Source organism: Gorilla gorilla, chromosome 13, assembly GCF_029281585.2.
Source record: "Gorilla gorilla gorilla isolate KB3781 chromosome 13, NHGRI_mGorGor1-v2.1_pri, whole genome shotgun sequence".
NCBI classification, from domain to species: domain Eukaryota; kingdom Metazoa; phylum Chordata; class Mammalia; order Primates; family Hominidae; genus Gorilla; species Gorilla gorilla.
This window is the reverse complement of record NC_073237.2, coordinates 98,524,892-98,552,092: the sequence shown is the minus strand read 5'-3', so window position 1 is coordinate 98,552,092 and position 27,201 is coordinate 98,524,892. Positions and strand designations below refer to the sequence as shown.

The following is a 27,201-nucleotide window of genomic DNA, read 5'->3' as shown; positions in this document are numbered from 1 at the left end:
TGTATGTCCAGAGGGACCTCCCAGCATAGGGGAATTGCTCACATGGGGACACTGAAAGATAAAACCTATGGTTCCCAGCCTAGCACTGTGGGGGAACTTTGTGCTAACACTGCATTCTTTTCATAATAAGCTCTGCAAGAAGATACAAAGTAGCAAAGTCCAGAAATTGCTCTGATATATCATAGGGCCTGATATTAACTTGAAAAGTAAACTCTATAATAGTAGAGTAACATAGAACAGAAGAACTTTCTGACCTTCCCTGTGGTGTTATAATATACTTGGATTTGCTAAGAAAGAGGAGGTTATTTTCCTTTATATTTTTATTCTTTGAATTCTAATATTTTCCATCACATGGAAGTGGAACTCTGAAATGTGTAAATGTACTTTTTAAATGGGACTAGTTCATACACAATTGTTCATTTATTAATTAAAGTTATTTTGAGCACCTTCTCTTGCAAATACTATTCCAGGTGCTAAGATTACAAATAAAGATTAATGAAGAAGAAAAATAAGCAGACATTTTCCTCACAGTGCTAGAAGAAGGGACTGATAATTAAAACATGCAAGTCATACAGCCTAATAAGCAACACAAATTAGAATATGATAAATGCTACAATAGTGGTACACACATGGTAATTTTTACCAAATAAGAATTGTCCTTCACACAGACTAAAGGAATAAAGTAGGATGTCTTAAAGGAGATGATGGCTGAACTGAAACTAGAAAGACAAGTAATAGGTTAAAATTAAGTTTCAGAAATTAAAGTACTTGATACATTTCATATTAGGACGTCTTATTATGAATAAGCAAGAGACATTGTATAAGGAGTAAAATTTCAGGAATTAGATTACCCAAGGACAATTTAATGACATACTGCTATTATATCAGCATCAATTACTGTCTAAAATAATACTCTGTTGTATCTTTTGCACTTTTTGCAGACTTCCAGGTGCAAAAATATCCTCGCCTACATTTGTATTCCACCATCTCTATCAAACTTTAGAGTAACTAACTTTATAGTAAACAGCTTCTAGGTTTATTTTACCCTATCAAAGCTTCAAAAAAAAGAGGTCTCTTTGTAGCTTTAAAAAAAAAATATGTATTTTAGTCTAAACTTGCTGCTGTATAAATTTTCTAAATTTGCTTTTGAAGGCAAAACCCAGATAGTGGCTTATTGGCTCCAAAGAGCTCAGAACCTAATTACCCCTTCTTCTCTATAAAACTCATAAAACTTTTACTGTACTATAACTGTTATTCTTTCTGTTATTTTTGTTAATAAAGACAAAACAAAACAAAATAGCCCTCCTGGAACTGGTTACACATAAGGGTCTCATCAAGTTCCACAACAGTGAACCTCAATTTTGTTACTACTGAATATTTATTTTCTTTTGATATAATTGCCCCATGTTTTTGCATATCTTCCAATAATGTCCTAAATTATGCTTAAAATATCATACTAACTAGACTGGTAAAACGGTAGGCTACTGGAGCCTTTGGATTTTTTTAAATCATCTTTTTAAACTTTTAGAAAAATAAATTGAACTTGAAGAAAGTAAAAATTATGTGGTTAGCACAATATTTTAAATCAAACCCATTATTTGTAGAATTATAATAATTAACACATACAGTAGATCTGGAAGTAATCTAATCACCTTCACATTGCAAAAACAAAACAAAAGCAAAACAACAACAACAACAAAGAAACCTAGTACGGTATCTTTGAAGAGGAACACAATAGTGACATGTTTTTATCTGTTTAATGAAAAGCTAACAGAATTCATTTTGGAAAAGTGATAATGGCTTTTCATGTATATCTTTGGTCAAATCTTATAAGTAAGCAATCTGATAACTGTTAATATACTTCCTTTTATAAATGAATAAACGACAAAAATAACTAACACTTTTTAAGCAATAATATACAACAGGCACTGTGTTGCTTTACATATGTTGTCTTTTTAGTTCTATAATAAAGGAATAAGGTAAGTTCTCAGCAATATCCCTGGAAATTCGTGACACAGAAAATTAATTCACTTGCCTTTGGACATGAATATAACAAGTGGCAAAGTTAAGTACTCATAAATAACAGGCTATATTGCTTTCTTAATATGTTATATAGGACTGAAAAATTTCCCAAGATGGCCGAATAGAAACAGCTCCAGTCTACAGCTCCCAGCGTGAGCGACGCAGAAGACGGGTGATTTCTGCATTTCCAACTGAGGTACCGGGTTCATCTCACTAGGGAGTGCCAGACAGTGGGCGCAGGTTAGTGGGTGCACACACCGTGCATGAGCCAAAGCAGGGCGAGGCATTGCCTCACTTGGGAAGCGCAAGGGGTCAGGGAGTTCCCTTTCCGAGTCAAAGAAAGGGGTGACGGACAGCACCTGGAAAATCGGGTCACTCCCACCCGAATATTGCGCTTTTCAGACCGGCTTAAAAAACGGCGCGCCACGAGAGTATATCCCGCACCTGGCTTGGAGGGTCCTACGCCCAGGGAGTCTCGCTGATTGCTAGCACAGCAGTCTGAGATCAAACTGCAAGGCAGCAGCGAGGCTGGGGGAGGGGCGCCTGCCATTGCCCAGGCTTGATTAGGTAAACAAAGCAGCCGGGAAGCTCGAACTGGGTGGAGCCCACCACAGCTCAAGGAGGCCTGCCTGCCTCTGTAGGCTCCACCTCTGGGGGCAGGGCACAGACAACCAAAAAGACAGCAGTAACCTCTGCAGACTTAAATGTCCCTGTCTGACAGCTTTGAAGAGAGCAGTGGTTCTCCCAGCACGCAGCTGGAGATCTGAGAACGGGCAGACTGCCTCCTCAAGTGGGTCCCTGACCCCTGACCCCCGAGCAGCCTAACTGGGAGGCACCCCCCAGCAGGAGCACACTGACAGCTCACAAGGCAGGGTATTCCAACAGACCTGCAGCTGAGGGTCCTGTCTGTTAGAAGGAAAACTAACAAACAGAAAGGACATCCACACCAAAAACCCAACTGTACATCACCATCATCAAAGACCAAAAGTAGATAAAACCACAAAGATGGGGAAATAACAGAACAGAAAAACTGGAAACTCTAAAAAGCAGAGGGCCTCTCCTCCTCCAAAGGATCGCAGTTCCTCACCAGCAACGGAACAAAGCTGGATGGAGAATGACTTTGACTAGCTGAGAGAAGAAGGCTTCAGATGATCAAATTACTCTGAGCTATGGGAGGACATTCAAACCAAAGGCAAAGAAGTTGAAAACTTTGAAAAAAATTTAGAAGAATGTATAACTAGAATAACCAATACAGAGAAATGCTTAAAGGAGCTGATGGAGCTGAAAACCAAGGCTCAAGAACTACGTGAAGAATGCAGAAGCCTCAGGAGCCGATGCAATCAACTGGAAGAAAGGGTATCAGCAATGGAAGATGAAATGAATGAAATGAAGCGAGAAGGCAAGTTTAGAGAAAAAAGAATAAAAAGAAATGAGCAAAGCCTCCAAGAAATATGGGACTATGTGAAAAGACCAAATCTACGTCTGATTGGTGTACCTGAAAGTGATGGGGAGAATGGAACCAAGTTGGAAAACACTCTGCAGGATATTATCCAGGAGAACTTCTCCAATCTAGCAAGGCAGGCCAACATTCAGATTCAGGAAATACAGAGAACACCACAAAGATACTCCTCAAGAAGAGCAACTTCAAGACACATAATTGTCAGATTCACCAAAGTTGAAATGAAGGAAAAAATATTAAGGGCAGCCAGAGAGAAAGGTCAGGTTACCCTCAAAGGGAAGCCCATCAGACTAACAGCTGATCTGTCAGCAGAAACCCTACAAGCCAGAAGAGAGTGGGGGCCAATATTCAACATTCTTAAAGAATTTTCAACCCAGAATTTCATATCCAGCCAAACTAAGCTTCATAAGTGAAGGAGAAATAAAATACTTTACAGACAAGCAAATGCTGAGAGATTTTGTCACCACCAGGCCTGCCCTAAAAGAGCTCCTGAAGGAAGTGCTAAACATGGAAAGGAACAACCGGTACCAGCCGCTGCACAATCATGCCAAATTGTAAAGACGATCGAGACTAGGAAGAAACTGCATCAACTAACGAGCAAAATAACCAGCTAACATCATAATGACAGGATCAAATTCACACATAACACTATTAACTTTAAATGTAAATGGACTAAATGCTCCAATTAAAAGACACAGAGTGGCAAATTGGATAAAGAGTCAAGACCCATCAGTGTGCTGTATTCAGGAAACCCATCTCACATGCAGAGACACACATAGGCTCAAAATAAAAGGATAAAGGAAGATCTACCAAGCAAATGGAAAACAAAAAAAGGCAGGGGTTGCAATCCTAGTCTCTGATAAAACAGACTTTAAACTAACAAAGATCAAAAGAGACAAAGAAGGACATTATATAATGGTAAAGGGATCAATTCAACAAGAAGAGCTAACTATACTAAATATATATGCACCCAATACAGGAGCACCCAGATTCATAAAGCAAGTCCTGAGTGACCTACAAAGAGACTTAGACTCCAACACATTAATAATGGGAGACTTTAACACCCCACTGTCAACAATAGACAGATCAACGAGACAGAAAGTCAACAAGGATACCCAGGAATTGAACTCAGCTCTGCACCAAGCGGACCTAATAGACATCTACAGAACTCTCCACCCCAAATCAACAGAATATACATTTTCTCAGCACCACACCACACCTATTCCAAAATTGACCACATACTTGCAAGTAAAGCTCTCCTCAGCAAATGTAAAAGAACAGAAATTATAACAAACTATTTCTCAGACCACAGTGCAATCAAACTAGAACTCAGGATTAAGAATCTCACTCAAAACCGCTCAACTACATGGAAACTGAACAACCTGCTCCTGAATGACTACTGGGTACATAACGAAATGAAAGCAGAAATAAAGATGTTCTTTGAAACCAACGAGAACAAAGACACAACATACCAGAATCTCTGGGACGCATTCAAAGCAGTGTGTAGAGGGAAATTTATAGCACTAAATGCCCACAAGAGAAAGCAGGAAAGATCCAAAATTGACACCCTAACATCACAATTAAAAGAACTAGAAAAGCAAGAGCAAACACATTCAAAACCTAGCAGAAGGCAAGAAATAACTAACATCAGAGCAGAACTGAAGGAAATAGAGACACAAAAAACCCTTCAAAAATTAATGAATCCAGGAACTGGTTTTTTGAAAGGATCAAGAAAATTGATAGACTACTAGCAAGACTAATAAAGAAAAAAAGAGAGATGAATCAAATAGATGCAATAAAAAATGATAAAGGGGATATCACCACCGATCCCACAGAAATACAAACTACCATCACAGAATACTACAAATACCTCTACGCAAATAAACTAGAAAATCTAGAAGAAATGGATAAATTCCTGGACACATACACTCTCCCAAGACTAAACCAGGAAGAAGTTGAATCTCTGAATAGACCAATAACAGGAGCTGAAATTGTGGCAATAATCAATAGCTTACCAACCAAAAAGAGTCCAGGACCAGATGGATTCACAGCCGAATTCTACCAGAGGTACAAGGAGGAACTGCTACCATTCCTTCTGAAACTATTCCAATCAATAGAAAAAGAGGGAATCCTCCCTAACTCATTTTATGAGGCCAGCATCATTCTGATACCAAAGCCGGGCAGAGACACAACCAAAAAAGAGAATTTTAGACCAATATCCTTGATGAACATTGATGCAAAAATCCTCAATAAAATACTGGCAAAACGAATCCAGCAGCATATCAAAAAGCTTATCCACCATGATCAAGTGGGCTTCATCCCTGGGATGCAAGGCTGGTTCAATATACGCAAATCAATAAATGTAATCCAGCATATAAACAGAGCCAAAGACAAAAACCACATGATTATCTCAATAGATGCAGAAAAAGCCTTTGACAAAATTCAAAAACCCTTCATGCTAAAAACTCTCAATAAATTAGGTATTGATGGGACATATTTCAAAATAATAAGAGCTATCTATGACAAACCCGCAGCCAATATCATACTGAATGGGCAAAAACTGGAAGCATTCCCTTTGAAAACTGGCACAAGACAGGGATGCCCTTTCTCACCACTCCTATTCAACATAATGTTGGAACTTCTGGCCAGGGCAATTAGGCAGGAGAAGGAAATAAAGGGTATTCAGTTAGGAAAAGAGGAAGTCAAATTGTCCCTGTTTGCAGACGACATGATTGTATATCTAGAAAACCCCATTGTCTCAGCCCAAAATCTCCTTAAGCTGATAAGCAACTTCAGCAACGTCTCAGGATACAAAATCAATATACAAAAATCACAAGCATTCTTATACACCAACAACAGACAAACAGAGAGCCAAATCATGAGTGAACTCCCATTCACAATTGCTTCAAAGAGAATAAAATACCTAGGAATCCAACTTACAAGGGATGTGAAGGACCTCTTCAAGGAGAGCTACAAACCACTGCTCAAGGAAATAAAAGAGGATACAAACAAATGGAAGAACATTCCATGCTCATTGGTAGGAAGAATCAATATAGTGAAAATGGCCATACTGCCCAAGGTAATTTACAGATTCAATGCCATCCCCATCAAGCTACCAATGCCTTTCTTCACAGAATTGGAAAAAACTACTTTAAAGTTCATATGGAACCAAAAAAGAGCCCGCATTGCCAAGTCAATCCTAAGCCAAAAGAACAAAGCTGGAGGCATCACACTACCTGACTTCAAACTATACTACAAGGCTACAGTAACCAAAACAGCATGGTACTGGTACCAAAACAGAGATATAAATCGACGGAACAGAACAGAGCCCTCAGAAATAACGCCGTATATCTACAACTATCTGATCTTTGACAAACCTGAGAAAAACAAGCAATGGGGAAAGGATTCCCTATTTAATCAATGGTGCTGGCAAAACTGGCTAGCCATATGTAGAAAGCTGAAACTGGATCCCTTCCTTACACCTTATACAAAAATCAATTCAAGATGGATTAAAGACTTAAACGTTAGACCTAAAACCATAAAAACCCTAGAAGAAAACCTAGGCATTACCATTCAGGACATAGGCGTGGGCAAGGACTTCATGTCTAAAACACCAAAAGCAATGGCAACAAAAGCCAAAATTGACAAATGGGATCTAATTAAACTAAAGAGCTTCTGCACAGCAAAAGAAACTACCATCAGAGTGAACAGGCAACCTACAGAATGGGAGAAAATTTTTGCAATCTACTCATCTGACAAAGGGCTAATATCCAGAATCTACAATGAACTCAAACAAATTTACAAGAAAAAAACAAACAACCCCATCAAAAAGTGGGCGAAGGACATGAACAGACACTTCTCAAAAGAAGACATTTATGCAGCCAAAAAACATGAAAAAATGCTCATCATCATTGGCCATCAGAGAAATGCAAATCAAAACCACAATGAGATACCATCTCACACCAGTTAGAATGGCAATCATTAAAAAGTCAGGAAACAACAGGTGCTGGAGAGGATGTGGAGAAATAGGAACACTTTTACACTGTTGGTGGGACTGTAAACTAGTTCAACCATTGTGGAAGTCAGTGTGGCGATTCCTCAGGGATCTAGAACTGGAAATATCATTTGACCCAGCCATCCCATTACTGGGTATATACCCAAAGGACTATAAATCATGCTGCTATAAAGACACATGCACATGTATGTTTATTGCGGCATTATTCACAATAGCAAAGACTTGGAACCAACCCAAATGTCCAACAATGATAGACTGGATTAAGAAAATGTGGCACATATACACCATGGAATACTATGCAGCCATAAAAAATGATGAGTTCATGTCCTTTGTAGGGACATGGATGAAATTGGAAATCATCATTCTCAGTAAACTATCGCAAGAACAAAAAACCAAATACTGCATATTCTCACTCATAGGTGGGAATTGAGCAATGAGAACACATGGACACAGGAAGGGGAACATCACACTCTGGGGACTGTTGTGGGGTGGGGGGAGGCGGGAGGGATAGCATTGGGAGATATCCCTAATGCTAAATGACGAGTTAGTGGGTGCAGCGCACCAGCATGGCACACGTATACATATGTAACTAACCTGCACAATGTGCACATGTACCCTAAAACTTAAAGTATAATAATAAAAAAAAAGAAAAAAATATATTATATAGGTTATGCTAACTCTTAACTTTATCCCTAAGTAAACATTTATATACTGTTATTTTTCATGTTGTATATTAAAATTTCATTTTTATGCTTTTGATAGATGTCTAGTTTGCAAGGACTTTCAATTTTTTAATTCTTCTTTTTCTTTTTTTTTTTTGAGACGAAGTTTTGCTTCTCACCCAGGCTGGATTGCAATGGCAGAATCTCGGCTCACTTCAACCTCCGCCTTCCGGGTTCAATCAATTCTCCTGCCTCAGCCTCCAGAGTACCTGGGATTACAGGCACCCACCACCACGCCCAGCAAATTCAGCTAATTTTTGTATATTTAGTACAGATGAGGTTTCTTCATGTTGCCCAGGCTGGTCTCGAATTCCTGACCTCAGGTGATCCACCTGCCTTGGCCTCCCAATGTACTGGGATTACAGGCATGAGCCACTGCACCTGGCCAAATTTTTTAATTTTTCTAATCTCTAGCTTCTTAGTAGGTACAAGTATGAGAATACAGAAACACAATAGCATCTTTACTTAAACAGTCACTCACTGCATTAGTTTGTGAGAGCTGCTGTAACAAAATACCACAAACTGGGTAGCCTTAAAACCACCTTTGCAAATTTATGACTGAAACAGTGAAAGAGATCTAATCTAACCAACTCCATCTTGCTTCTAACCTTTAAGCTGTCCTTGTTCATTCCTGGGCATAGACTGAACTAACTTTGGGAGGAACTTAGTTTATAGTTTAAAACAAAGACGATAACAACCCTTTCCCAAAGCAACCCTCCTTCTTGCCCAGAGACTAGACTGCCTTTGTAGGACTAACATCAGCCACAAGATTAGAAATTAAGATTTAGGAGTCATGCAGCTGGAGGCTACAAGATTCTCACCCTCCCTAAACTGCTTCTAAAATCAGTACCTGAGATATTTTGCAGACCCTGCACTTGATGGATCAGCTAGCACCACCCACATGTATTAACTGGCTCATCTGATCTTGTAGCCCCCACCCAGGAACTGACTCAGTGTAAGAGGACAGCTTCAATTCCTTATGACTTCATCTGCTACCTCACCAATGAGAACACCTGGCTCACTGGCTTCCTCCCACCCACGAAGTTGTCCTTAAAAGGTCTGATCCCCAAATACTTGGAGAGACTGATTTGAGTAATAATAAAACCTCAGTCTCCTGCACAGTCCGCTCTGTGTGAATTATTATTTCTCTACTGCAATTTCCCTTTCTTGTTAAATCGGCTCTGTCTAGGCAATGGGTAACCCATTGGGAGGTTACAAACTGAATACGGGAAGTTCATTATCTCACAATTCTGGAGGCTAGAAGTCCAACACCAAGGTGCCAGCAGAGTTGATTTCTTATGAGGCTTCTTTCCTTGGTGTGTAGGTGGCTGCCATCTTTCCTCTTATTCATGTGTTTTCTGTGAATGTCTGTGTCTTAATCCCTTCTTTTAAGGACACCAGCCGTATTGGACTAGGACCAAACCCAATGACTATATTTAACCTTAATCACCTCCTTAAAGACTCTATCTTCTGGCCAAGTGAGGTGGCTCATGCCTACAGTCCCAGCACTTTGGGAGACCAAGATGGGCAGATCACTTGAGGCCAGAGGAGTTCAAGACCAGCCTGGCCAACATGGTGAAACCCCATCTGTACTAAAAATACAAAAGTTAGCTGGGCATGATGGTGCTCACCTGTAATCCCAGTTACTCAGGAGGCTGAGGCACGAGAATCGCTTTAACCCAGGAGGCAGAGGTTGTGGTGAGCAGAGATCATGCACTGCACTCCAGCCTGGGCAATGCACTGAGACTCTGTCTCAAAAAAAAATAAAATAAAATAAAGATTATCTTCAAATTAAGTCACCTTCTGAGGTAGCAGGGGTTAGGACTTCAACAAATGAAATGGTGGGGGGCAAAATTTAGCCAATAATAGTCATTAAATTTGATTCTGTTTTGTGTTAAAGATTCACTGACTTTAGCATAGAACCAAAACCACTGAATATGTGCACGACTCCATAGGGCACCATTCACATATAGTAAAATGTACACATTCTGGTCAGTCGTACAGTCCTTTTCCTAGAACAGATCTTAGAATTGCCACAGCCACTTTTCAGGCAAAATACTTTTTATTAATTTTATATAGCTATGACAATATAGATCTCTCAGTAAAGCTAATGATTAAGCTTTGTATAGTTCTTTCGTTAAAGCTAGTAATTAAGCTTTAATTTGCTGAATTATAAATGGATCGCATTTGTTTGCTAGAGGTCAATTCCTTCATACTGAAACAAAGTTATGAGAGCCAAAAAGATATATTTCACAAAATTGAATTGTTTTGATGCTTTGAAAGTAGATTTCAGGATTTTACCAAGCACCATAATTCCAATAATATGTTTATCTTAAATTAATGATTAATGCAATTGAACAATACTGACATTTTAAAACCAGTATTATTTAAATTAATATGTCTGTGACTATCAACCTTTAGAAAGTGTTTCAGACACAGAACAGAATAAAAAACATGATGAACACTATAAAATTAAACAATGTAATTCACATACATACTATTTTACACAAATAGTATAAATATATTAATTTCACAAATAATGATTTCACAACAAATATGTTATTTTTGTTTTCATCCCAGAAAATGTAGAAAGTACAAAATGTTTAAAGATAGTGAATATTACAAATGATATTTGTGAAGACTCTGCATTCTATTATGTTCCTATGAAAAGTGAATTTTGTTCTATCAGACAATTAACTTGGCTGAACCCAAACTCCAATCTATACCTCCTTTTTGTTAGGCAGCAGCTGAAACATACTCCATTTTTTATTTCAGTTTCTAGTTGCTACATTTACCTAAATCTCCTGTGTTCTCCCAAGCATTTATACATTGACAGATAACCACATAGTTGAGTACATTTCAAATGTTGATTTGGGGGCCTGTCATTTCTGTGACTTCATCCTTCCAGAATTTCTCTCTGAGCTTTTTGTCTCCTCTTTTAGGCACAAACTCTATCCTCTGACCTCAAGCCAAGTATGCATGTGTAAATGTGTATATATGTGTATCAAAGTGATGGGCCAGCAACTGCAGGAAACCTCATCCAATTATCCAGCTTTGGAAGAGCAACTCTGGATGCCACCTTTCATCTTCTTTCAAATTTTCTAACCCTAAGAGTCAGAAACAATTAATATTTGGATACCACTGCTCCAAATAGAAACCACAAAAGAAGAAATGTAAAACTATTACTTTATATTGATAACAAAAATTAAAAATGCATCACCCATGCATGATTTAAATAACATAAATTGAAGGAAAAGTAGAGCCTAGGTTTTACATATAAGACTCAGGTCGACTTTAGATGGCTTAAATAATCTCTGAAATCACTGTCACTTTCACTAACATAAAACTTCCAACTGGTATACATCTTTTATCACTTAAAATGTTATTTCTTGGGATATCCAAAGCTATAGCCATCTTTAGCATTCATTCCACAACTCAGCTGAGTGTCACAAAACCATGTACAAAATATATTGTACATATCATAGAGGCAATTGCAGATGAGATTTTGCAGTTGTACCATATCTTCTACTTATAATATATGTAAAATTTTCTCTAGGGGCAGGATTCCTTTAAACTGGGAAATGTTAGTAACATCTTGATTTTTGTGGTTTGTTTTTCCCCCTGTGATCTTATTTGTCATATAGGCCTGACCATATTTATTTCTTTTCTGGTTCTAAAAAAGAATATCAGCATAGGTTTCTTGTATTTAAAAGTCACTATACTATACAGGTATACAGTGTGTACTGAACAAATAAGGGTAACTCCATCACATCAAGCATTTATTATTTATATGTACCCCATAAATATGTACAACTATTACACTTAATAATTTAAAATAAAAACTAAAAGAAAAATAAAATGCCACTATAATACAGTTTTGTATAGTAATGTTTCAGTGGAAAAAGTAAAGTATTATCAAATACAATTTTACTGTTTTATTGCAGCACTGAAAATAAAACAAAATCAAATACCATTTCCACTCAGTTACTTAGAGTAGCATAGTTTCTTCTTTATGAATTTTCTTCCAGCTTAAAGCACAATCAAAAACAGTTCGGACCACACAAATTATATAGAGTGTCTTATTTGTCCTATTCTGCCTAGCATTGGCAATTACTCTCCTCTGGCAAGTAATTTTTAATGAATTTTCAATCTCAAGTGTTTATCTGATTCTTAAAGAAGACATAAGTAAAGCCAAGAAGAAATATATCAATCATGTCATTTAGAAATAATGAGAATGAAAAAGGTGCTTTAAGTGAAGTTTGTCTTTTTTCTTATACTGGGAGATAACTGATGAGTTTGAGAAAATAAGATGAACAAATTATTCTGGAAATACTTAGGTAGAATTTAAGGTGTGAAAAAACATTATTTTCCTCATTTTACTTCACCTCAGCCTAATCTTGTACAGCTCCACAAATCATTCTGCTGTATCTTTCCTCTTTTCTTGAGTGACTGTGGAAGACACTCAAGGATGGCTTATCCATCTCATTTCCAACCCTCTTGCCATGTTCCCTTCTGCATATTAGAAGATAGAAACTAAATCTACCTTTTCTACTCTTTCCTATGGCTCATGTTCCACATGCAGCCAGCTTCTACCAAATGAAGGACCATATGTGATATTATGTAGGGGTAAGGGATCACTGAGAAGTGTCCCTGAGGTGATTCTTAAAGCTTTTGTACAGAAAGGCACACATTCCTCACACTTATATTTTATTTACCTATATTTTATTGACCAGAGCAAGTCACACGTGTAGCCTTAATTTGTTGCATAAAATACACTTTCACCAAGGACAAGCAACAAATATTGGAGAACGATGATATAGACATAGTACTTTAAAGAGGAGAATGGCATCATCTTATTTATATCAGGGAATGGATTGCAGAAAGACAAGAATAGAAATTAGTTAGGAAATTATTTCAGAAGTCAGTGCAAGATATGACCTTACCTTCTGTAGGGCAGTTGGAGGTGGAGAGAATTTAATGCATTTTGCGAAATGTTTTGGTGGTAAAATCAACATGACTTGTTGATGCATTAGACATGGAGGATCAAGGAAAGGGTTAATTCAAAGATGACTCCTAAATTATTACTTCACCAACTATGATCAACATTAACCCAAGAAAACACAGGGTCCAGGAAATATAATTCACTTTCCCATTTCACTATGAAATGAAATGCTTTCCACAATTCCCACAGAAAATGTGCCAGGAGAAGATGCAACTACATATGTCTTCGAAAGCATTAAGGAATATACCATACCTACGCCGTTTACAGTAACCAGGGCCAAACATATTTTACAAAGATATTATAATGCTGATAACAAAATTTAAGAAAGACCAAAATGGAAAAAAAAAAAAAAACTTAGGCTATAAATTTAACGTAGAGTTACCTGAAAAAGTCTAAATTTATACTAGCAAATTAGACTCCAAAGAAACTTAAAATAATAATGTACAATGATTAGCGTCTAATTCAAAAATGTGATTTACAATTTATAAAATCTCTAATATGATAATTACATAAGAGGGTCAAAGAGAGGATAAGTCATATCCCTCTTACCCCTTTCTTCTATGAGGAGGTTTACCAAAGGCTTTGTTCTAGTAATTTCTTCCCAAAAATTTGCCTAATAAAGCAGTTAGAATAGAACAATGAGATTCAACCACTTTTCACTCAAATGTTCCCAATTCAGGTCTCTAGTGAGTAATTTGTATCTCAGTGATCGTCAGTCTAATTGACTCTCCGTTTAATGGCCCCCAAGCTTCTACACAAAGGATTAATTACCTTAGCATACTTCCACAGACAAGGCAATAGTGTTTTTGGATTCTTTCATTTAAAGTTTCTTCCTTCTTATTTATTGCCAATAGCAAATGAGAGAGCTGGAGATAAATACATATCGTAAACATATAAGGCAACAAATAACTACTTAAAACTAATTGAAGCTTTTATTCATGCTATTTATTTATTTACATGCTCACTCATTCACATTTATTTCTGCACACACTCAACAAATATTTACAGTGTTCCTAATGTATTCTAAACACTAGTAGGATTTGGAAGGAAAATTTCTGAGAAAAAGAATCTTATTATTCTAAAACTCTATATCTAAACGTAGAAATGTATTTAAGGAAAAAAAGGCAAGGCTCAAGTTAGCTTAAAACAAATGTTCACAAAATACTATTAATAGATAGATAGTTGAAGTGTGACAATGTAACCAAGTATTTGGTTGATAATGTATGCAAACCACATTAAGTTCAATATGGATAAGATTCAAAAACAGAGCAGAGAACTTGTTCAATTTGTCATTGTATCAGTGTAATCAGAAAACAATTGGTACATACTTAAATCATGATAATTCAGGAGGATTTAATAAAGGGATTAATTAAAAAGCTGTAAGGAAGATGAAGGGTAAGCTCAAGGTATACTGAAGCCTCTAATGCAATTAGGGACAGTGTGGTTGTTACCACTCCTAGGTCTAAGAGATACGGAAAGGAGGCTCTTAGAATAGTCTCAGAGAAAGGACTGCAGAGGGAGGCAAGACCAACAGCCTAAGACTAACAGAGACAAGATCAGGAAAAAAATACCCAGACTTCACATTCCTTTTTCCCTTCAACCTCCCACTCTCCTTGCTAGCCAGACCCAACTAGAAGCTAAAGCAAAAGTTGATGTAGTCACTACAAACCTATTCTTCCAAGGCAGAGGACTGAGTAGATCATGAAGGAAAAAGAAAATGGATGATAGCAACCAGTCATCTCAAGTACAATGCAAAATTGTAAAAAATTAAATGTATAACAAATACTATAATTATACTATCACAGTTATGAGCCATATCACACCGTTAAAAACCCAGTGTTTACATTTTAATAGACTAATAACTCTAATAAGCACGAATTAGCACCCCAGAAATTGTCTCAGAGGTTATGAGGCTTTATTCAATGTCTATAGTGTATTTTTCCTCTCTCTCAGATTGGAGAATGTCTGCTGGTTTATTTTTTAAGTTTGCTGACTTATTGCCATTATTGCCATTCTGCTGTTAAGACTGCCCAACAATTTTTTTTTTATCACACATATTGAATTTTTCAGTTTTGAAATGTGTATGTTTTATTTTTATATATTTATATATTCCATCACTTTGCTGAGATTTCTTACTCTTTTATTCATTATGAGGACTTTTTTTCTTCCTATTAAGCTCTTTTGATTGCTTTGCCAAAATTATTGCCATAAATTTTATTGTTAAAATATTAAAAATGTTGGCATACTAGATAAGAAGTAAATTACCTACTTTAAAAAAATTTGAATGCATGGCTAATAGGAGAATTTGGATATATTTCTGATTTTACTATTGTTTATTAAATAAAATAATTTAGATCACTTTTATTTAAAGTTAACAAAAGTAGCTTTTAAGGGAAGAGGATGGTTAGGAGAAGTGTATGTTCAAACTTCTGATAGAAGTGATGGACAACAGATACTGTTCATGGGAGAGTTCGCTTTGAAAATAAAAGATTAATTGAATTGTGAAGTATAACATAAAAAGTATGTTCTATCTTCAGGTAGACTGGATTGCTTTCATTTAAAGTTAACAAAACAGCTTGTAGGGAAGAGGAAAGTTAGGAGAAAAGCATTTACAACCTTCTGATACACGAATTACATTTTTTAGAATGAGATACATTGGGTTATTTAGTAAATACATATAAAATGTATGTAAAATAATGTTGTGATAAGGTACAAGAAAGTGAAAAAAATAAATGACAAAAATACCCACTGTATCTTTATACTGTAAAAGAAAGAATCCAAGCTAAATATCTAAATAGATATACTCATGCAAAATAATATTATACCAACATTTTCAAAAAGGTAATATGAATATAAAGACACATGAACAATTTGTATAAAATATGCAACAAAAAGCTGAAAAAGCAGGATGTAAACTTGCTTCTACAGAATGGTTACAAATATGTAAATTTAAGTCTCAAGATGAATACAACCTGGAAGAAAAATTGAAATAATTTTTTTTATTTGTTGGGAATACAGACTGTGGCTAAAATTGTGTCCCTTTTTTAGGGTTCTATAAATATTATAACGTTGATTGTATAATCAAAACATCTATTTTAACCTACTTTTGGTTTTTGTTTAAAAATAAAACCATTTTAGCGAAATAAAATCTATTAAGCTCTAGACTGTTATATTCAAACCTCGAATTTAACTGAGAATTATAGTCGTAGCAGAAACTTCATTTTCAAAACTGATGATATCTACTTTATTTGAAGAATTCAGTATTGCTGTAGAGACCTGCCAAATGCAACCTGAAGTAATCCAAGAACCAAAAATAGCATTCGTTATTTATCTCTTTATTCATCTATTTGCTTATGGAACAACCACTCACTATGTTTTTAGTTTGTGCCAAGTACTGAGATGTGTATCGGAATGAGTAAAACATATTCCCTCCCCTCAAGATCATAGAATACTGGAACAGGCAGACTTACAAAGAGAAACAAACACAAACTTTAGTAGAGATTTGCTTCATATATTATTAACACGCAGATGATATCTCTAGTTGGCCTAGAAAGACATGATGGAGAACAGATGCTGTTCATGGAAGAATTCACTTTGAAAATAAAGGATTAATTGAATTCTGAAGGATGACATAACAAGTGTCAAACATGGAAAGTGGGAAAGCAGCGGGTAGTGAATTTCTTAGTCAGAATTAACATTTGAAAAAACTGAAGGCTGGGGCCAGGATGTAGCCTGTAAGCACTGGAGCATAAGTACACCTATAGAGTGACATGCTATAAAACTGGAAACAGAGGCAGGAAAGTGAACCATGAAAAATCCTGTATGCCATTAATATTAAACCTTTAAACTTTATAGATTCTTTACCATTATACATATATTTAAAATTATATTCAATAGTATTACATTCTATAATAAAAATACCTTCTTCATAACATGATTAAATGAAACAATTGGGATAATCTCAGTTCAATCATATTCAAATAGGACAAATTCTAAAATATCTCTATAATTTGACAAATCTAATGTTTAGTTTTTAAATTAATCTATGTTATGCAGTTCAATATCTTAAATTTATTCATCAAAATGATGGCAACATTTAAAAATATTTAACATTGCAAGACATGTTATCAAACCATTCCAGATGGAAAACAATAATAATTTTATGTACTACAAATGGGAAAATGCTAATAAAAGCAATTGAATTTCCATGAGCCAAATCATCAATAAAATCCTTCAAGCAAGTTATATTTGAATATATTATTATAATTATGCTGATTATCTGAGATTTGTAGCTATTCCCTAACAAAAAGAACAATATGTATGACATCCTTCAATAATCATAAAAATACTACTAATTATTGCTAACGTTTATTAAATGGTTCCTGTTGCTAGGCCTAATACTAAGCATGTATTTCTCATCTCATCTCATTCTCACAATAACCATGTAAGATAGACACTATCACTGTCTATGTTTTAAAGGGAAAAAATCTGAGACTTAGAAGGTCTGGATAGCTCTCCAAAGTATCTTAGCTAAGAGTTAGAGCTATGATTTCAACTCAAGTCTCTGTTTTCAGAGGCTAAGATAAGGAAAAACTTGGGATCAGCTCACTTTATTTCTGTGGTGACCTATTTCAGGTTTTCTAAAATAAAGTGATTTACTAAGTTGGGAAAAATAAAAAGCTAGCAGTGAATTTTTTTCATGGGAAATAATTTCTTTTTCCCCCTTAACAAATCAATTTTTACTCTGCAACATGAAAATTTATTAGATTTGTCATGGTATGCCTAACTGTGGGCTGTTATTAACAAACGTAAAATTATCAGGACAGAGTGTTTGACTTGATAACCTGAAGTGATCAAAATTCCACAGGTTAATTTTTATGGTGCCTACATTGGTATTTCCATTTGTTAGTTCTCAGTGAGTTGACACTAATTCCAGCAAAGGAAAATAAAGAAATTCTTACAGCTACTGTTTGTTTCCCTGGAACATGATTGCCTTTGGTCACATTGCTTTACATGATGAAGTATCTACAGAGATTTATCTATATACAATTAACGTTCCATAATTTTTTTATTCAAAGCAATTTTAATTACAAATTAAAGAATGCCTTCAATGAAGAGATGGATTAATTGCTTATTCTGACTTGCTTTTAGAATCAAAATAGTTCTTTTGTATTAATAAACATAAGAAAGTTGCTTCCTCAACATAGCTTATTCTTTTTGATACAGATTCAATACTTCTCACAACAATAAAAAAAATTAAGGTTTTAAAACCATAAAAATGTATAGAAGGTCCTAAGAATAGGAAGATGATACATACCTGGGAGATTAAAAAAAAAACTAAACCCCACCAACTCATACTGAACCAATGAAACCAGGCGGTAGAAATACATTTTTCTTGTCACAGAGCCTAATGTAAACATTTCCTTTGACAAAATCATATAGAGATGGCTATTGATTATTTCTCTCCAGTAGCAGAATTTAGAATTTTTTAAAGTGAATTTTCCTTCTGCCATTTGCTTCTTTCACAGATTGTCATTCTTATACTTTGTTTGCTTATTGTGCATAAAGACTAGATGCATAGTTTACAATGTATCTGCAACACTAATAAAAAGTAAAAAAGTTATACTTTGGGAAAATTATTTTAATGCTCACCAAATATGTGTTGGTGAGTGCATAAACTTTAAATGTTCTGGGACCATTAATAATACATTTCAGAAAATAATCAGAAATAAAAACCAAAATAAACATTAAGTTTGGGAATAAAAGTTACAGTCAGAAAATGGAAGAGATTATAAACTATCAGTTTTCCTTTCCTCTTCATCCATCCCATATCCCATGAGATATCACTTCAAAGCAGTCTTGTCAGCACCCTTAACTCTCTTGTCACATACCCTGTATACATAACCAATGAACACCTCAGCCACTCTTCGACTTGACTTTACAATTCTGGTCACTGTCATAGAAATTCACACAATTGTTTGGATAGGTGTTTCTTTACATTTATGGTATTAAATCCATGACACTTCAGCTAAATCCTTTGATACTTCTTGAAAATTTTCCTTTTTTCTTGACTGCACCTAGTAATTTCCAACCACCATTTTCCTCAGTGGTATCGTCAAACTTCCCATACTTTCTTCAAACTGCTTCTCTAGTTCCTTACATGCTCAGAATGTCCTGGCTGCTTGTTAAACTAATATTTGAGTACATTCTGTGCAATGTCCTATTTTCTTGCCAACAAAACTATTTGCAGCACCGTATCTTTGAATATTTTCCCTCATTTCATTACTTTTTCCAGGCCTGTGAATACCAATGGCAGCATGTCTTTCTGGATTTGGACATTCATACTTAGAATATGCTACTGCTAGAAGAGTTGGGTTGTCCTGTGAAGTCCTGTGGGAGGCGAGAAATAATTCACCATTGTGCTGCCACTACAAAACAAAACAAACCAGAAGGAAACATAGTGTCAAGAGGCCCTATCATCCTTTCCCTACCTATAACTCCCTTTTCTCTGTAACAGAGATCTTAGCATTTCCTGAAAATGTACATGACCTCCCAAGATTTTATACCAGAACTGCAGAGATGAAAGCCTCAACTCCAGTATGACAAGTGCCACATGTGTAAAACAGGCTCAGATCTAAAGAGGTTTTGTTTTGTTTTGGTTTTGGTTTTTATTCCACCCTTGTTTGAACTTACGGCCCCAAGGCATGGGGTAGGGATACAAGTGAGTATCCCTAAAAACTATAAATTCAAGTAATGGATTCTGAACAATAGTAATGAATTCTGAACACCCTCCAGGGTGATTAGGGAACTGATATGTGGAAAAGGAATGAGATTGGTCCATGGGCAATATAGCGTAGAACCCACTATCATCTAGTGGAAAAAACTGGATTAAAGAAAATAAATTGCTGCTGAAGAATTTGAAAGTTCTGTGCAGTGAGGCAGAAATTAGCAGTAAAGAAACAGTGAGAAAATCACACGCATGAAGCCAATGTTAAAAGGTGCTGGAAATAAGGCAATGGAAGGAGCCTGGTGATATTTTCTGTGGTGCTGGACCTAAGCACAGGTGATTTTTAATGGGGTCTTATGACTTCACTCTTACAGGAAAATAGAGATTGTTTGATTTACTTGAAAGTAACCAACTTAATTGCTTCCTTTCTTTTACATTTTGAATTCTTGAAGATGGCTCAGATATGTCAGGCTTTCAATTATGTAAGTGTTCTTTCTGATATAAAGAGAGATTGAGAGACGGTCAGAGTCCTACTCCTGAGTCAGCTTTCTGCTGCCACTGCAAGGCTCACCCATAATGCAAGAATATTCTCCTCCCAAATCAATAAAGTTTATTACTACAGGTATTAGGTACCATCCCTTGTGTAGATTTTCTAACCATGATAAGTTGGATTGGACTATTTGAGTTATGAAACAGATTTTGTCTCTCTGGCCTATGACCTATGTTTATTAAGTCAACAAATATTTATCGAGTACTTATAAAGTATTTATAAGGTACAGAAAGTACCCTACTTATGATGGTTCAACTTATTATTTTTCAACTTTATGATGGTATAAAATCTATGTGTTCAGTAGAAGCCATACTTCAGTACTCAATGAATTACATCAGATATTCAACACTTTAGTATAAAATAGGCTTTGTGTTGGGCGATTTTACCCAACTGCAGGCTAATGTAAGTGTTCCGAGCAAGTTTAACATAGGTTAGGCTAAGCTATGATGTTTGATAGGTTAGACGTATTAAATGAATTTTTGACTTATAATATTTTTAACTTACCATGGATTTATTGGAACATAAGTAGAAGAACATCTGTAGTTATAAAGTACATGTAAAGTACTTGTGAGTGCTTATAAAGAAAACATACACAATCCCTGACTTCATTAAGTTCACGGATGTCTTAGTTGGCTTGGACAGTCATAACAATATACTGTAGACTGAGTAGTTTAAACAACAGAAATTTATTTTCTCATATTTCTGTAGGTTGGAAGTTCGAGATGAGGGTGCCAGCATGGCTGATTTTTGATGAATGCTCTGTTTCTGATTTGCTGATGGTGGAGAGAAGATGAGAGAACAAATAAAGACTCTTTTATCTCTTCTTTTAAGTGCACTAATCTCATCATGAGGACCTTACCCTTATGACATCATCTAAACCTAATGGTCTCCCAAAGGCCCCGTCTCTAAATACTACCTCACTGGGGATTAGGGCACCAGCATATGATTTTTGGGGTGGGGAGTGACATAATTCAGTTCATAGCAACAGACAAGCAGAGGACAGAAATAGTTAATTGTTAAGATGGATTAGCTAACTCCTTCTCGTTCTAGAACAGTAGGACCAGAATGAAAAGAGAGGAGCAGCTGCTGAGGAGCAGCTTAGTGACAGTTTCAGTGATGCCGAGTTCTTAAGTGTGAAAAGAAACAACCAGATGCTCTTAAAGTCAGTAATTGAGGGCTGGGGGATAGGAATTAGTAGGGGAAATATTCTTTCCCAAATGTACAATTAAACTGTATGGTTTCCAATGATAATTGTCAGTAGTTTCCATATGATATGCTTACCACATATTTGATATAATATGAAAATATGTCTCCCTGTAGGTAACTAAGTGGCAGCACTATTGATCTAGAATTGTAGGATCCAGGAAGATTAGAGTCATCTGTTTTCAGGAACTGTGAATAGTGAAAGAAGGGAATGTCAATCTTCACCCAAATGAAACCCAAAGAACATATTTCCTTTCCAGAAAATAGGAGGACACAAACAAACAAAAAGAAGCCTATTCCCATAGAAGATATAGTGTTTTTTTTTTCTAAGAGAGGGAATTGGGTTGATACCTGAGAAAGTGGTATAATGGAAAAGGAGACGGGCACTCAAGGAAGAAAACTCAGATCAGAAGTAGAAAGAGTCTGTACAGAGGATCCTATTTGTTACAGCTGAGTCTGGAAGTTCTTTCCTTTGAGATTTTATGTATTTGTTTTCCCAGCCTCTATTCCCACTTCTCTGATAACAGCATGCTGATTTTTTTTAAGAGAAACACACTATCCAATTGTTAGATAGTTCCCCTGTTGGAGTTATTTACATCCTCTGGCTCTATGGAGTAAGGGGAGGCAAAGACGGAGATGCATAAATTCACTAAAATGCCAATCTTTATTCTTCTGTACATGTCCAACCTGTCGGGTTATCTATGTAGAGAAACAGATTGTCTCCATGTAATGGAGAATTGAGTTCAGAGTAGTAAACGGATGGACAGGTGTGTTCTATCCTATTTTCCCTTCAGGGCCTTGCAAAGAAACTGGATAAGAGAGCAGACAACTTTTGGTGGATAATACAACATCCTTGGTGATTACTGGCATCCATGATCCAGGAAGTCCCCTGGAAAATTCAGGTAGAAAGAATCATGTCTAAGGTTTCTTTATTTTTCTATGAGTGAAAACCCCCTTTAGGAAGATAAAGGGAATGAACTGATAAAACACTGATAAAAAGAAAATGATTTTAAAAGTGATTAAGATTAATGTGAAAACTGCAGGAAGCATGGCTCACAGTTGGGTTCAGAGCTCATTTGGATTCAACATTGCTTTCAGGTTATTCTGACACTCATGCTTTCAAACTCACAGGTGAGCCTTTTCTACTCACATCATGTCTTCATGTTCCTGGGCTCTTTTTGTCTAAGACAGAATTTTAAACAGAAGCAAAGAAAAAGAGTACAGGTTAACACTCCACTTGTTGAGAATATCACTGCTAAACTGCTTACTGAATACTTTGCTTATGCATGCATTATGAGAGTCACAGGTTTGTAGAAAAAGAGAAAAATCAAGCCTTGCTTGACCATGAGAAAAGCCACTGGAAAGAGGAAGAATCAAAATCTGAGGACTCTGGGTTCTTATGAGTAGGTTCAGGCCAGACCAAGAACAGGGCTAACTCATAGACCCAGTCCTTCCTTCTCTGATGATAGCCCCAAGTTCTTTCTTTTCAATATTTTTATATTTGTCATTTTAGTTTAGTTTTGTTTTATACTATTTTACTTTCCTGTTGTGTTGTCTTTTAAATAAATGACCATTTTTTACAAGAAAAGTGGGAGGAGAGTTAGCCAAACCAGAAACATCTATCCCCTGAAGACATGCTTTTTTAGCTATCTATTGAATCATCTCAGTCCTTTTTCTTTTTTTTTCCTTCACCTGGATTTTATAGTACTGAATTTATTATTAAAAATACAAAGTTCTTAGCATTGTCAACAAACAGACATTCTTAAAACTATTTTAAGAGTTTGAAGTTTCTCAAGAGGATACATGTGAATTTATAAGCATCCTGAAATCATGATCCAAATCAATCCACTTGGGGGAAAGGTTTACTTTAAAAAAAAAAGTAACTGAAATTTGAGTTGTCTGTCCCCACAGTAGCTAGAATTTCTAAATAAGTCAGTAGGAATTCGTCATGCATTTTTCAACAGTTCTGTATGTTTTTTCTTCTTTTGTAGGCAAACATTTTTCAATTCTGTCAATCTTTTGTGGTGAGAGATGGCTTATTTCATAGATAAATTGTTATTATAACTCACAGTGGAATTCAAAATAATCCAAAACACAGTAGTAGGACAATCCCCTGGAGAACATAGGAGCCAAATAAATCACATTTTGTAGCATTACTCACCTCACCATAGGAACAATTCTATCCAGGTAAAATATCAGAGGCATTCATGAGGAAGGAAATAATTCAAAAAAGCAAGATGGGAACTAAGAAAAGTGGGTAAAAGAGAAGAACAGGATGCCTTGGGTTGACAATATGGGTGTCCTCAAGGAAATCAAATTGAGAAAAAATATAGTTTCTCCTGGGTAGTTACATTATAAACCTTGACAAAATGGATTACATCACAGGTATTCAAAATCACCTTAAAAAGGACATACAAGGAGCAAGCAGAGAAATATGATACTGGAGAAGACCATTCTCCCAGGTGACAGAGAATACAAGGTTCATCCCAAAGGATAAGAACATGGCTGCAAAAGGAACCACTTCCAGAGGAGTCAAAGAAGGTACGTCCTGAGAAGTTTGCATTGACCTTGCTAATTTGCCACTGCTGTTGTAACAGCTTTAATTATAAGGGGTTCTTAGAATTCAGGCAAACTTTTTTCTTTCCTGTAATCTCCCTGAAGGATCTTAAAGCAATTGGCTTTAAAAGATGAAATATATATTGTTTTACATTTGCCTTCCCCAAATAATTGATTTTGAATATTATGTTTTAAACAAAATGCCTCCAGGACATAGACTTTTTTACAGCACCTTATATAAACAAGGCAGGAGAAGTTAGAGGATGTGTACCTGCACACACACACACACACACACACATGCACACACACACAGATAATAGAAAGACAGAAAGAATGTGCTCAATTGAGAAACAGGAATCTACATTTTTAAGAAGTAGCTTGAGACTACATTAAAAATGAACAAATTTTTCTTTCACTTTGAGAATGGCAAGATATAGGAAAGCATAAAAAGAAATGCAGGTAAATCCAAAGATGGCAATGAGAAGATAGAAAATTGTAGAAATTCATGCTGAACAGACTTTTTCCCTGTGAAGTACGAGACAAAGGGTCTGTTACAATGAGGGAATTATATTTGGAGCCAAACAGAAACACACAGTAGTATTGGTTTGTTAACCTACATTGTGCACTGCTTTTTGCCATTTAAATTTCCACACAACTCTCCACTTTTGACTTTGAGCTCAGCAATGTGAGTTGCTTTGGTCAAAGGATTTTAGATGTGCTGCAAGCAGGTATGTAGAAATCATTTGCATTATTAGACATCATTCTTTGATCTTCTGCCATAGCTGTGAGAGGAATTCTCCAGCTGGCCTACTTGACCAAGAATGAGAGAACTTGTGGAACCAACCTAGACCCATAGATATCAAACATAAAGTGGAGTCACCCCACCTGAAGCAAATATCTGTGAGAATAAATTGTTGTTTAAAGTCACCAAATTTTGAGGTGGTTTCTTACACAACATTACTGAAGCAGTATGACCTGATGCATGTGTCAAAGATCTAGTCACATTTATAGAACACACAGGTTTAATAGCGACAACATATAAGTTATACCATTTTCTCCAATAGAGTTTGAGATTCTAGGTAGAGATACAGAACTCAGCATTATTGAATTGACAAAAATGTCCAATTATAAAAAGATAAAGCAATTGCAGATAATGGCAGAAACTGAAGTGACATATGAACAAAATTAAGATTGATATGAAGGGAATAAATCCAAGAGAGTCCTGACGGCACCACTGCCACCAGAACCTTTTTTTTTTTTTTTTTTTTTTTTTTTTGAGACCGAGTCTCGCTCTGTCGCCCAGGCTGGAGTGCAGTGGCGCGATCTCGGCTCACTACAAGCTCTGACTCCTGGGTTCACGCCATTCTCCTGCCTCAGCCTCCCGAGTAGCTGGGACTACAGGCGCCCGCCAACACGCCCAGCTAATTTTTTTGTATTTTTAGTAGAGACAGGGTTTCACCGTGTTAGCCAGGATGGTCTCGATCTCCTGACCTCGGGATCCGCCCACCTTGGCCTCCCAAAGTGCTGGGATTACAGGCGTGAGCCACCGCGCCTGGCCCACTACCACCAGAACTTTTTAAGACACCAGAGTTCTTGGCGTGAACAGATGTAGAGAATAAAGAAATGAGATTATTGTGAGGATATAATATCAAGTTAAGGGCATGAATTATGAGAAAATAAAATTCATGATGTGGAAATATACTGAGATGATAAGTTTTAAAGTGTAGTCACAAGAATGATGGAGTTGTTAATTGTTGGTGTTGTGAGAAAATGGAAAGTCTAAGTGATAAGATGTCTTAGCACATACCTTTTTGACTATTCCTGTGTAATTATAGAAGTTAGGTATAATGGAACCAGGGAATTAAGGTTCAAAACTTTTGCTTTTTGAAGGACTCAATAGGAAGTCAATGAGAGGTAGTGCTACCTTTCATTAGAATAAAAATTGCTACCGTCAGAAAGAATCTAATAACAAGGGAGTTTCTGTCACTTGCATGGAAAAAGCCTAACCTAAGAGCAACCTGAAGAAAGAGTGATTATACCATATTAATTTAATGGTATAATTTTTCCTTAGTTTTTAAATTTTTAAATCTTGTTTTACCTACCTTGCAGCTCTAGGTCAAAGGATTGAATTTAATTTAAGATCCTAATGGGCATGCAGTAAAATGGCATAACATAAATAAATAGCTGGACTTATTTCTACAAACTAAACCTATCTGTGAAACCAGCATTCAAATTCAGAAAAAGGACAACCGCCACAGAAACCCTATCACACTCCTTTCTAGTCCTTATCTCCCCCAGAAGAGGCCCACTAGCCTGATTTACAACAATTTTGATTTGTTTTCTCCCCCAACACACACTTTAGGTAAATGAGATAATACAACGTGTATTATTTTGTGTCACACTTTACTAACTCGACATTATGTTTTTATTTTTATTGTTTTTTCAACTTTTATTTTAGATTCAGGGCTACCTGTGCAGGTCTGTTACATGAGTAAATTCCGAGTCACTGAGGTTTGGTGTGTAAATGATTTCATCACCCAGATAGTGAACATAGTACCTGGTAGGTAGTTTTTCGATTCTCACTCTACTCCCCCAAGCAGGCCTCAGTATTGTTCCCAGGTTTGTGTCTAATGTGTTCTCAATGTTTACCTCCCACTTATAAGTGAGAATATGCAGTATTTGGTTTTCTGCTACTGTGTTGTTTAGGATAATGGTCTCTAGACCTAACAGATACCTACAAAATACTCCACCCAACACAACACAAAATACATTTTTCTCACCTGCACACCAGTACATACTCTAAGATCAACCACATGACATGCTCAGCCATTAAGCAATTCTCCAACAGATATTTTGTTTTTGAAGTTCACTGATTTCTTTTTTTTTTTTTTTTTTGAGACAGAGTCTTACTCTGTCACCCAGGCTGGAGGGCAGTAGCCAATCTC

The 27,201-nt window shown here is 36.2% G+C and overlaps 1 long non-coding RNA gene across 1 annotated transcript in view; it reads left to right on the top strand.

Moving 5' to 3' along the window:
- The window catches only part of LOC134756838 (uncharacterized), a 31,487-nt gene extending 4,720 nt beyond the window's left edge, over positions 1 to 26,767 (top strand). Inside the window, exons 2-5 of the long non-coding RNA XR_010130133.1 lie at positions 2,117 to 2,262; positions 22,495 to 22,602; positions 24,086 to 24,241; positions 26,715 to 26,767. This is a non-coding gene — a long non-coding RNA (uncharacterized lncRNA). The remainder of the gene's footprint in view (positions 1 to 2,116; positions 2,263 to 22,494; positions 22,603 to 24,085; positions 24,242 to 26,714) is intronic.
- Positions 26,768 to 27,201: the final 434 nt, after the last annotated feature.